The sequence below is a fragment of the Syngnathoides biaculeatus genome, chromosome 11, assembly GCF_019802595.1.
Source record: "Syngnathoides biaculeatus isolate LvHL_M chromosome 11, ASM1980259v1, whole genome shotgun sequence".
NCBI classification, from domain to species: Eukaryota; Metazoa; Chordata; class Actinopteri; order Syngnathiformes; family Syngnathidae; genus Syngnathoides; species Syngnathoides biaculeatus.
Window position 1 is genome coordinate 28,930,424 of NC_084650.1, and position 11,647 is coordinate 28,942,070.

The 11,647-nt window shown below is 40.6% G+C and overlaps 1 protein-coding gene across 3 annotated transcripts in view; it reads right to left on the bottom strand.

Annotated features, from left to right (window-relative positions):
- The window catches only part of wu:fb13g09 (ATP-binding cassette sub-family C member 5), a 59,103-nt gene extending 51,403 nt beyond the window's left edge, over positions 1–7,700 (bottom strand). For 2 of the 3 annotated variants that reach the window (XM_061834991.1, XM_061834988.1), the window contains exon 1: positions 2,166–2,512. The gene's annotated coding sequence lies outside the window, so the exon portion shown is untranslated. Of the gene's footprint in view, positions 1–2,165; positions 2,513–7,681 lie in introns of those variants that run through there. The other variant, XM_061834989.1, reaches the window with a different exon arrangement.
- Between the last annotated feature and the right edge of the window lie 3,947 nt (positions 7,701–11,647).

An 11,647-nucleotide genomic window follows, 5' to 3' on the forward strand; every position in this document is an offset into this window, starting at 1 on the left:
GGCAATTTACAACCAAACAAAAAGAACAACAAATTATGCGGCCTGTGTGATGTTAACATATTCTCCCCGTGGCTGTGTTTTGTTTTTTCCGAGCATCTGTTTTCCTCCCACATCTTAAAAACATGCGTTTATTAAAAACTCCCTGATTGCCCCTAGGTGTGATTGTGAGTCCGAATGGTTGTTTGTTTTTATGTGCCCTGTGATTAGCTGGCCCCCAGTTCAGGGTGTATACCGCCTGATACCCGAAGATAGCTGGGATAGGCTCCATCAGCACTTGGTGAGTGGCTCAGAAAATTGATGGATGATTTAAAACAAAAAAATAAAACTATCCACCCATCCAAAAGTTCTCAATCCATCGTACCCTGTACTGGATCTCAGGGTTGCTGAAGGCTACCCCATCTGACTTCAGGTGAAAGGGAGACTACACCCTGAACTGGTCACGAGTCAGCCACAGGGAAAATACAGGTACACAATAATAATACACGGACAACCACTCGCATTCACATCGTCACTGAGTGGGAAATGAACCCACGCTGCCTGCAATCAGGCGAATGCACCACTAAGACCATCAGTGACAGAAATAAAAATAATGAAAATTGACAAGGATGGGCCTCATTATTCGTGATTTCAGAGCCCATCCAAAACAATATCATTTATCGTGATAGTTTCAAGGAAAATTTACCGTCTGAACAAATTTATTGTGACAATCCTACGTGTGCAGGTCTGCAATTTTGTCCCTGGTGTCCTTAGACAGCTCAGGTCTTCACTGCAGTTGAAAGGTGTGGACAGGTGTCTTTCGGACAGATAGTGAGTTTGAACAAATGCCATTAATACAGGTAACGTAGCAGATACATGAGCATCTTGAACATGTAATAACTGGTCTGTGTGAGCCAGAATTCTGGCTGGTCGGTCGGTGTCCGAATATTTATTTTTTGGGGGGAATGTACCAGTAAATTGTGTATAAATCATACAATGTGAGAGCCTGGATTTTTTTCCCCTACATTCTGTCTCTCACATTTCACAAGTGTGTCAATGATGAATAATATCCACTTTTCTGATCTTTTTAAGTGGGACCTTTTAAAACAAATTATACACAACAACTAATGGCCAATTTTAGGACACATTTGTGACTGGAGCTTCATGAAAAGACATGTTTTCCTATCCACGTGAACCTCGGGCATATGGAGGTTTTATTTCAGGTCTATTTTTAAAAGGCGACACCATTCATTGCAGTCTAGGGAGCCTGAAGATAGCATGCGGGCCCCTCGGCTCGCCTGACAGCTTTTGCCTGCATCTAGACCATGTCAGAGAGCAGTGATAGGTCCACACCACATGCAGATAAGAAATATTCACCTCAGAAAATGATATGGTCAGAGAAAACAAAAGATGTTGGAATACAGTAGATATGAAAGGTACATGTTAATCTTAACTGTATGTAATGTTTTTTTTCCCCACGTACACCGGCTTCCTCCCGCAATCCACAAAATGTGCACGTTTGGTTCATTGAAGAGTCAGTAATTCCTAACCATTGTGCTTTGCACATTACTGTGCCAGTAAGAGATTGTCAAGCAAGCCACAGGAATTTATTCAATTTATCAGCTGTGACAATTAGTGTGTCTTGTGTCTCTATTGATGCCAGTGACACATACTGGCAGGCACAACAATTAAATGTGCTTCCGGTAGATGGCAGGAATTAGATAAATGATCTATGCAGCCCCTATTTATGACATTTTGTCTGGTGAGATTTTTTAAACTGTAAAAAATGTTCCTTAAGGTTGTGAAACACTGCCCTGAATTGTCCACAGGTGTGGATGTGAGTGTAAATGGCTGTCTACATGACAATAGAAAATATAAATATGGATGGATGCAATGTACCTGTCCCGCTTTTTGGGAGGAAGATGCATCATCAGTTTTGTCATAGGGTAGAAAAGGTCACCAGCACACAACTTTATCAGGGTGTTTGTCCGATGAGTATTTTTAGAATTAAGTACCTATTTGTCCTTGGCAATCAACTTAACGTTATGTATCATTTTGGTAGTAATAACTATCCACTATTAGTTAGTAAGAGTACCACTGACCTTGTCCAGAGGAACGATGACTATGAGTGTTTTGTCACTGTTAGTCACTAAAATGGAGTGAAAATGTCTACATGACAATACACTTACGTTGACTGTCGGGCTTGATCGGGACACACTTCTCAGATGTTGAGTTTAAGGGCAGCCAGTGCGGATGAGGATGACCATATTTGCTCGTTTACTAGCTTTTTGCTCAGAGAAGCGAAGGGAGCAAACTGGAACTCATCTTCCGGCTCTGGAAAGGTGGCGGTGGAGAAGGAGGCGACGGCGTCGACGGCGGAAGAATGAAAGAGGGGCCCAGAAAACATCGTCAACTTGTCCTCCCCCCTCACGTGGATACAGTACGTGCCGCTTCCTTCCAAAGCTCCGCTTCACAGTCTCACGGAGCTCCGCGGAGAGGAATTCCCGACATCATGGTGACGTCAAACAGTGTCAGCCAATTGGTGACGGCGCTTGACGTCACGGAATGAGGAAGTGCACGCGGTCGACAATGTGGGCGGAGTTGCGGCAAGAGCCGGTACGTCATCACTAGCGGGGAGGGGCCGGGCGCCGGCTGAAGCTGCGATTTGATTGGTTTCACACCGCCTCGCGCTCAATACGATTGGTCAATTTCACATTTCTTTCGAATAGTATTGTATACGCGGTACAAACTGTCCACTACTGTAGAAAATGAGTGTTATCAATTTGTTCTGGAAATGGACAAGTACCGGGATACCGTAACAAGATATCTGCAGAGTCATCTGATCAGAAAATTTTCTTTTAATTAATTTAATTAATTGTCAAATTCACGTGTCTTTCTTACAAAGTTTTATTTTCACAAATGTAAATTTGAATGACGTCTTTCATGTCTATTTTATTTATTTTACACTTACCCTCACAAGGCTCATAAGACCGCTGGAGCCTATCCCAGCAATCTTCAGGTGAGAGTTGGGGTAGACTTTCTGTTTTGTTTCAATTTGTCCTTTTTGCAGTACTTTGCTGTCTTGTTCTATGTATTTTATAATATTGTTGTGTTTGGTTTGCTTATTTTTACTATGGTGATCATGGTGAGGAGGATTATTTAGGCTGAAATCAATGAATAAACATGAAGACCGAAAAGTTAGCTGCAGCGGTTGGGAGTATAGCACAAATTGAGGATTTGTTCATCTGATGACTTTACTTTTACTCCCTACATTTGAAAACCTTTATACATTTTACTCTTTACTATCTCAACATACTCAGTTTCCTGAAATGTACATGACTATTGTATTAAACTTATTCGCTGACTTACCAAATGGGTTTTGTGTGATTCCAACATTTCCAGAAGAAGAAATAAAACCGATTTAACAGCTTTGAAAGTCATTTCTTGTATTTTGTAATAAAACACCGCACTATTTGAAAATTCTAACACATTTTTGAAAAAAATATAGATGACATTGGAAAATATTCAATTTTAGTTGGCATTACTTGCAATAATTGCATCAAACCTCTGACCCATTACCTACACCAGAATGTTGCATTCTTGTGACTGAGGGTTATTCTAGGTGCTCAGGTGTTGCCTTGTAGATTGGTTGCTTAAACACTAGATAGTATTTGTTTTTTTGGGTTTGGGATTCACCTGTTAATACTGCATTTGCTGTTAAGCAAACATGAACACGGAAGAGCCGTCTATGTCCAAATTTAAGCAAAGGGGGGGGATCGATCAGCGCTATTGCACAAACACTGGGCATAGCAAATACAATGTGGAATGTATTTGAAAAAGAAAAACTACTGGTGTACCGAGCAACACACATCAAATGGGTCACCGAACAACGGTTGATGACAGAAACATTGTGAGAACTGTGAAGAAACACCCAAGGACAATCGTCAGTGACATCATTGCCAACCTCCGAAGGGCAAGGGGAGACGGTATCACAATCTAGTCACTGGATTTGGTGAAGACTATGAGAGAAGAAATAATGTATACAGGCCATGCCCTAATATGAAAACCACTCATCAGCACACAGAACAGATTGGCCAGATTGGATTTTGCAAAGAAGCACAGAGATGAACCAAATCACTTTTTGAAAAATGCTTTATGAATTGATGAGCCCAAGATTAACCTCTTTCAATGCGGTGGAAAGGCCAAAGTATGGAGAAAGAAAAGATCTGCTTGTAATCCAAAACACACAAGCTCATCTGTTAAACCCGCTGGAAGTAATGTCATGCCTTCAATTTACATGACTCCTTCTGGAATGGGCTCACTGATCTTTATTGATGATGTAACTTATGATGGTAGCGGCAGAATCGAATTCTGAAGTTTAGAAAGGCTTTTTTGTCTATCAATTTACAGAAAATACATCCAATCAAATTGGGAGAAGCTTCATCATGCAAGAAGACAATGACAATGACCCCTGGAATACCATTTCAAACGAAGAATGCAGCAGTCTGGAGAAGTCAATGATTATTTGGTTAAAAAAAAAGATTATCAGTTTGAACATCAAATATCTTGTCATTGCAGTGTAAAAATAGGTTGAACTTGATTTGCAAATCATTGTATTGGGTCTTTATTTGTTTAACATAACACCCCACTTCACTGAAAGTCACAATCATGAGATATGGTTGTAGACTTTAGTCTCATAAGACTACAACTTTTTTTTTTTTTAAAAGAAACCTACTGAGAATAGACGGTACAGAAAATGGATGGATGGATGAATGGAATTTCAAATTCATTTTAGCACAAGTTTCTCACAAAATTAGAACTCGTTATCTCGTAAATTCAAGGTGTTTTTCATTACCTCTCAAAATGATTTTTAAATTTTTGTTATATAAAATTAATTAAAAATGATTGCCTGGCTTGTTTCTCCGAGGCTGGTTTCGTAAGATAAGCTTTGGAGTAAGCAAACCAGCTCCCTGGGCAACCACCACAAGCCATGCAAATCCAGTATATAAAAGCATACATAATGTTGAATATAATTGCGGTCACTGTAAAACGTGTGCAAGAGATGAACGCCGCGAGCCAGGATGTTGTGATTGAAATGAACCCGCTTCTAAAAATATCTATCCTCTCTTTTACTTCACCCACGTGACACTTCGTCTCCTCTGCGGGGCTGTGAGTAGTGGGCGAACAATCAAAGGCTTGCTGAATTCTGCTTCACGAGGATGCTTGGCCTGGCTGTCGAGATCTCATCGTTCACCAGTGGCCAATCAGAGTGAAGAGGCTTCACATATTTACATTGTGAAGATGAGTGATCCGATCAGAGCAAAACTTATTTACATGTTGGAAGGAAAAATTGAGTGGAAAAAGTGTAACTAGGATAGCTTGAAAAGAGACTTTCTGGATAATCCAAAGGATCTGAGAAAGTCTCATATAACGACATCAAAGAAGAACTTTCAGTGGAGAGGGGACTTGAGTAGAAGCGCGAATTTCGTGTTCCCTTTTTGAATCCCTCACACGACTGATGTAATTTATGGTCCAAACAATCTGTGGTCTCCAGAACCATGTTGATTAAAGAAAAAGTCCTAGAGAGACGAGAAGACCACTGAAGCTAGCCAAATTCGCATGCTGAGCTTGTCGTGCAACTTTCTTGGAGGAGCATCACCTGTCCAAAGCAGCATGGATGTCAGTGGGGGTAAAAACAGCATTTGTCTCCCTTGAAGTTAAACCATATTCTCTAACGGCCACAGTTACAGACTGTTGGATAAATTGTGAGTTTGGAGTCCAACTTTAGTTAGAAAACTTTCAAAGCTTGGAATCGTCATACTTCACACTTGACGTGTGCTGTTGTGGGTTTTACTTTTGTTTTTTGTTTTTTCCCATCCAACAGAGGAAGGGCATCATCATTCTATGCCAAATTGATAGACTAAACCTTTTCTGTCACGAGCAAGGGACAAGGGGTAGGACCCAAATGTAAGATCCCAAGACAAGGATGTGGATTTATAAGGGAGGTTTAATTCAAGCATAGGTCATTACAAGGATAGGTAGTCCAAAAAGGTTAAACAACACATGGCAAAAGGGCAAGGTCCAAAAAACATGAGACAAGGGTCAGATTACTTCAAGGCAAAAAACATGGTCCATGAAAACAAGACTTGACTTTGTGGCACGGAAACACTGGGACGTGATAACAAGGCACACACACTCACAAGAAGCCTGTGTACTCATGCAATGAACTAGCCACCAATGACACGACAAACCAGGGTTAAATGTATGACATAATTATCATCAAGGAGGCACAGGTGAGGAGACTGCTGCCAGGAGCAGATGCACGCAAGGCAGTGGCATGACCACACCCCTGAATTTTTCAGAGTTTTATACAGACCTATACAACTTCAAGTGCTCAGTTCGAGTCTGGGACATTTACAACCCTGTAGAGATGCTGACTTACCCTAAAGTTGATGCTGCTCTACTTTTCGGAACGGGTGCTCTAATTGTGAGGCACCTGAGTGGCTCCAGTCTTGTAAATCTCTTGGCCCCGATGGATTTGTGTTGGAATTCTGTAAAGCCTATTCAGATTCAACAATTCTGCATTTGGTTTATGTTTATAATGAGGCTGTTTCTATCTGTAAATGACATTCAACTTTCTTTGTCTGGGGCTAAATTATTTCTCTTTTATGTGAAAATAATAAAGTCCTCTTGAATGTCACATCTTTAGGTCCATATTGCTTTAAAATGTAGATCAAAAGATTTTACCAAGGTCTTGGCCATGCGTTGGCAGCAAACTAATGCAACCAACGGAGAGATGAGTTGAGGGTATCACAAGAACTGGCATTGCCTCTAAGTTTTCCGTCTATGCAAATAACCTGTTAAGTGTCAAACTTAACTTCAATTGTCTCAGTTCATTTAGGGTTGCATCAGATGGTTTCCTTCGGTTTACCTAAGCATATTTATCACTGCTTTCTTTGAGGGCCTTCCCAATTAGAAATTTGGTCTACTCTCTGACAAATGGAGGTTCTACATGACTTGCTAGTTTTGCTCTCCCTCTTTCAAAAATGGTGATGCTCCCTAAATTGCTTTGTTTTGAGACCTGTGGTTCAAAGAGAGATCTTTTTTTTTTTGTCATGAAATCTCCTCGTTCCTGTGGTTGAAAAAACATCCTCATATCAAAAAGGCTGTTCTAGAACTACATAAAAATCCAGCTGAGACCCAGGAGGTTGATGTGGAATGCTGAAATTTTAAATAGTACTAACACAAATAAAAATATGACAAATATCTAAAATCATTAGATAGAACTAAACAAGGGGTGATAAAACATAATCACATAAAAGCCAGTCTGTAAAAGTCCATTTAAGAGGTAATTTCAAAGAGGGGACCGATTTTGCATGTCTCAGGTCCACAGGCGGGTGGTTCCAAAGTCGAAGCGACCTAATGGAAAATGCTTTGCCACCTTTGATTTTCAGCCTTGATTTTAGAACTCCCAGAAAGCATTCATCTGAGGAACTGAGACCGTGGAATTGCTCATATGTGGTTAAAAGTGCCGCGATACAGCTCTTAAACAGGCCCATTTGTGGTTCTTTTTTAAGTTCTCCATACGTGGTCCTTGTCTCTTGAATAACTCTTCTGATTATTCTTTGTACTCCTATGTCAGAAATCTTACAAGGAGCACCTGATTGAGGCAAATTTATAGTGGCATGATTGGGTTTCCACTTACCTATTATTGCCACACAACTCACTGGAACATTCAAGACCTAAGATATGCACCTGTAACCAATGCCATAATTATGTTTTGCAACAATTAGTTTGCAATGGTCTTGAGACAGCTCTCTCTCTCTCTCTCTCTCTCTCTCTCTCTCTCTCTGCTCTCAGTTATCAAGACATGTGTCTTGACTCACAGCTTGGCAATGGGACCTTTTCGTAGATCAATATTGATTAGGACTGAACCATCTGATATTCACTTGCACTGACAAAGGTCTGGATTACTGTTTTATTATTGCTAGATTTTCAATGTTGTCTTGGCTTTCCAATCCTTTTACACCTCACTTTATTCATGCGCTCAATCATTTTTCCCAATGTCATTTCACATTATGACACACTTTCTTTGTATGTATGCATTACTTTGGTTGTTCCCAATGTCTGGTGAAATTTTCAGTTCAATAGCACCTTTGGAAATGTATTTAATGAGAAAATTGGTGACGTGTAAAATACTTATGACAACCGCTGTATACCATATTTTCTGGACCACAGAGCACACTGGATAATATGTTGTGCCCAATCGATATAGCGGTTTTCCCCATACATTAGCTGGGCCGGACCATATGTCACGGATATATACCATATGTACCGGTATGTTGTGAAATCAAATAGTCCCACAGAAAGACTTTGTAAATATTTATTTACATACCTTGTTTCCAGTGAGAGTAACAAGACAGTGAGATGGTTCAAACACAAGAGAAAAGTGTCTTTTTATTCATTATGTTCTTGTTCACTGAAACCACTCGTTATTGTCTTCACTCTCGGAGTAGAAGAGCCTCAGAACGTCTCCGTCACACGTATCAATCTCTCTGTCACTCTCAATATCATTTTCATCTCATGACAGTTACTGCTGAAGTTGTGCTGTTCTCTTCACGTAGCAGTCCAGCCTTTTGAAATCCTTTGGTGATGGTATATTCTTTCACACTGCTCCATGTTTTAAGATCCACTGGCAGACCTCAGAAAAAGATGATCTTCTCAAGGGACTATTTTTTGTGAAAGACTTCTTACCACTGTTTATCCAACTCCCACTCACCTTGGAGTGCCGCTTTAAAAGCTTGAATCACACTCATGTCCAGTGGTTTCAAAAACGTTGTTGCACCTCTGGGAATCACAGCTGGAATTGAGTTTGATCCCTTGATGGCCATTTTTACAGAATCCGTTATGTGTGTCCCTATACTGCCCAAAACAAGCATTGCTTTTTTTCAGTGAAAAAAAATCCTTCCAGGCACCTACTGTAACACGCAATCAGCCACTCAGTCACTAAGCTTTCCATCATCCAGACTATTTTGTTAACTTTAACGACAATGCCTTTTGGGAGTTTTTCGTTTGGCATCGTCGTCTGCTAAAAAAAAAAAAAAAAAATCACCATTGTCAGAGCTTTTGTTCAGAAGCAATGCAGCTCAAAACACACGAAGTGCATTGCCTTGTGGCCAGTTGTTTTCACCATAATGGATAACACAGTTGTTCTTGTTCACAGTCTGAAGTAGAGGCAGGTCAGAGGTTAAAGGCACTTCGTCCATATTTATGATGTCTGGTCCGATGGAATCCTCGGCTATGTTTGTTGGAAGACATTTCTGGACTTTTCCTCATAGTCTGGAGCGCGTTGCTGACAGCCGTCTGTGCCCTGATGCACAAAGCTTTTCATCTCATGAAACAAAAACACCACGACGATCCACGTTAAAAACCTTCAACACACATTTTGCTGGTGATTTTTTTTTTTTAGCTTTAAGTCAGATCTACACGGTGATTACACCTTGGTTGTCTGTGCTCTGTGTGTTCATTTAGTCCTCAATAACATTCTCAAGTTCAGGCCATCAGCTTTTATAACCTCTGAAAGCCTTTGTTGTCTTTTGTTACTGCATCAGTTCTTCACCCTGCCATCTCTAACGCTTCACCATAGATCCGATAATGCCAAGCTTCCGTGCAGCAGCCCACTTCCCCTCCTGGATGGACAGATGCATGGCTTTCATTTTAAAATATGCATCATATACTTTTCAGAAATGTCCATTTCTGGTGAAAACAGTCTTAACTTTTGACCTAGATAAGTCAGCATGCATTCTATGGTTATTTTCCACCCAGCATAGAACTTTTTCTCTTTCGTAAGAGAGGATATGACAATGCACGATTCTGAAATATTTCTCTCCATGTATACAGTAAAAACATGGTGTTGCTGTGGAGTCAGTACAACACACGTAAGTGCTGTTCGGGAGGGGAGGAAATCAGGTGTAGTTCAGGTTAAACACAATAGGAGGCGCTGTTGATCCACTCACATATTTGGGATTTTGAGAGGATCGTGTACTGTACACTATCCAGTAATACATAATACATGTTTTTCCACCATACAGTACCTACTTAACATACTTCTACTTGTAAATTATACTTTGAAATGACAAAGTTGTTGGTGTCCCTTTGCTCTGGGCACTTCCCTGTTGTGCTCCACAATCTCCACTTTGCTGCACTTTGGCCAACTATTAACAAAATGCAACGCAAAATAAGAAGAGGAAACCATCAAGTTCTTCTGTTGTTTAGTAGAATGTCACGTCTTTGCAGTTTCCTGCTACAATTTTGAATGTGAAGTTTAACCCCTGTCAGGCCCTAGTGTTAAAAATACTTTTGCATTGTATACACACGGATAAATTGTTGGTACTGAAAGACATATATATATAAAATGAACCATCAATAACATGAACCAAAAACAAAAATCAGCGATGAAAATTATACTATTTTAAAATTATGATTCAACATAATTTTTTTTCATTTTTCTTCGCTGCTTATCCTCACGAGGGTCACAGAGGTGGTGTAGCTAATCCCAGGTTTGAACGGGCAGGAGGCAGGATCCACCCCGGAATGTTTGCCAGCCAATCGCAGGGTACATCGAGACAAACCGTGGCAGTCACAATCACACCTCGGGGGAATTTAGAGTGTGCAATTTGTTCCAATGTTGCATGGTTTTGGGATGTGGGAGGAAACCGGAGTGCCCGGAGGAAACCCACGCAGGTACGGAGGAGAACATGCAAACTCCACACAGGCCAGGATCGAAACCTCGACCTCAGAACTGTGCGGCCAACACATTACAGTTGATCCACCGTGCTGTCATTCAACAGAATTACGGGGAAAAAAAACCTCATGAAACAGTTCTCAACGAAAATGATGGTACCCTAAATATTTTGTGGCCACAGCTTTTGAGGAAATTGTTGCAATCAAATGATTATTGTAACTTTCAATGAGATGTCTGCAACTCACAGCACTCAGCACTCGCCCACTGGAGCATACCAGAGCAAACAGCTTCAGTTGTTTCAGGTTCGTAGGGGGTGTTTCAGCTCCTTCGTCGGATGCTGAATAGGATTTAAATCAGGGCTCACTCATGGCCACTTCAGAATAGTCCAGTGTTTTGCTCTTAGTCATTCTAACATTAAAATGTGGAGTGGATAAAATGCGGAGAAGATATTTTGTGTGCATGCATGCATGTTTCTGACAATAAATGTGATTCTCCTTCTTCTTGTGTGTTTTTAGCTATGTGTTTTGGGTCATTATCCAACAGCAACACCTGCAACTGAGATCAAAAGGATTTTGACATCGGGCAGGATGATTCTCTCTGGTATACTTAGATAATCTTGACATTTTATTGCACCCTGGACAGATTCAAGACACCCTGTGCCAGATGTGGAAAAGCAGCCCGAGAAGATAAGAGAGGCTTGGTATGCTTCATTATTACGGCTGTGAACATGGACCTGATGTGCCTTGCCAAAAAGTTCAAGTTTTGTCTTGTCTGTCCGTAGGACATTCTTACAGAGGCTTTGTGACTTGTCAAGGTGCAGTTCGGCAAAGTTAGGTAATATTATCATTCATGTATTCATATATTATTCTCCTGAAATTATCAACTTTGCTCTTCCAGCCACATCCAGGGAGGTTGGCTACAGTGCCG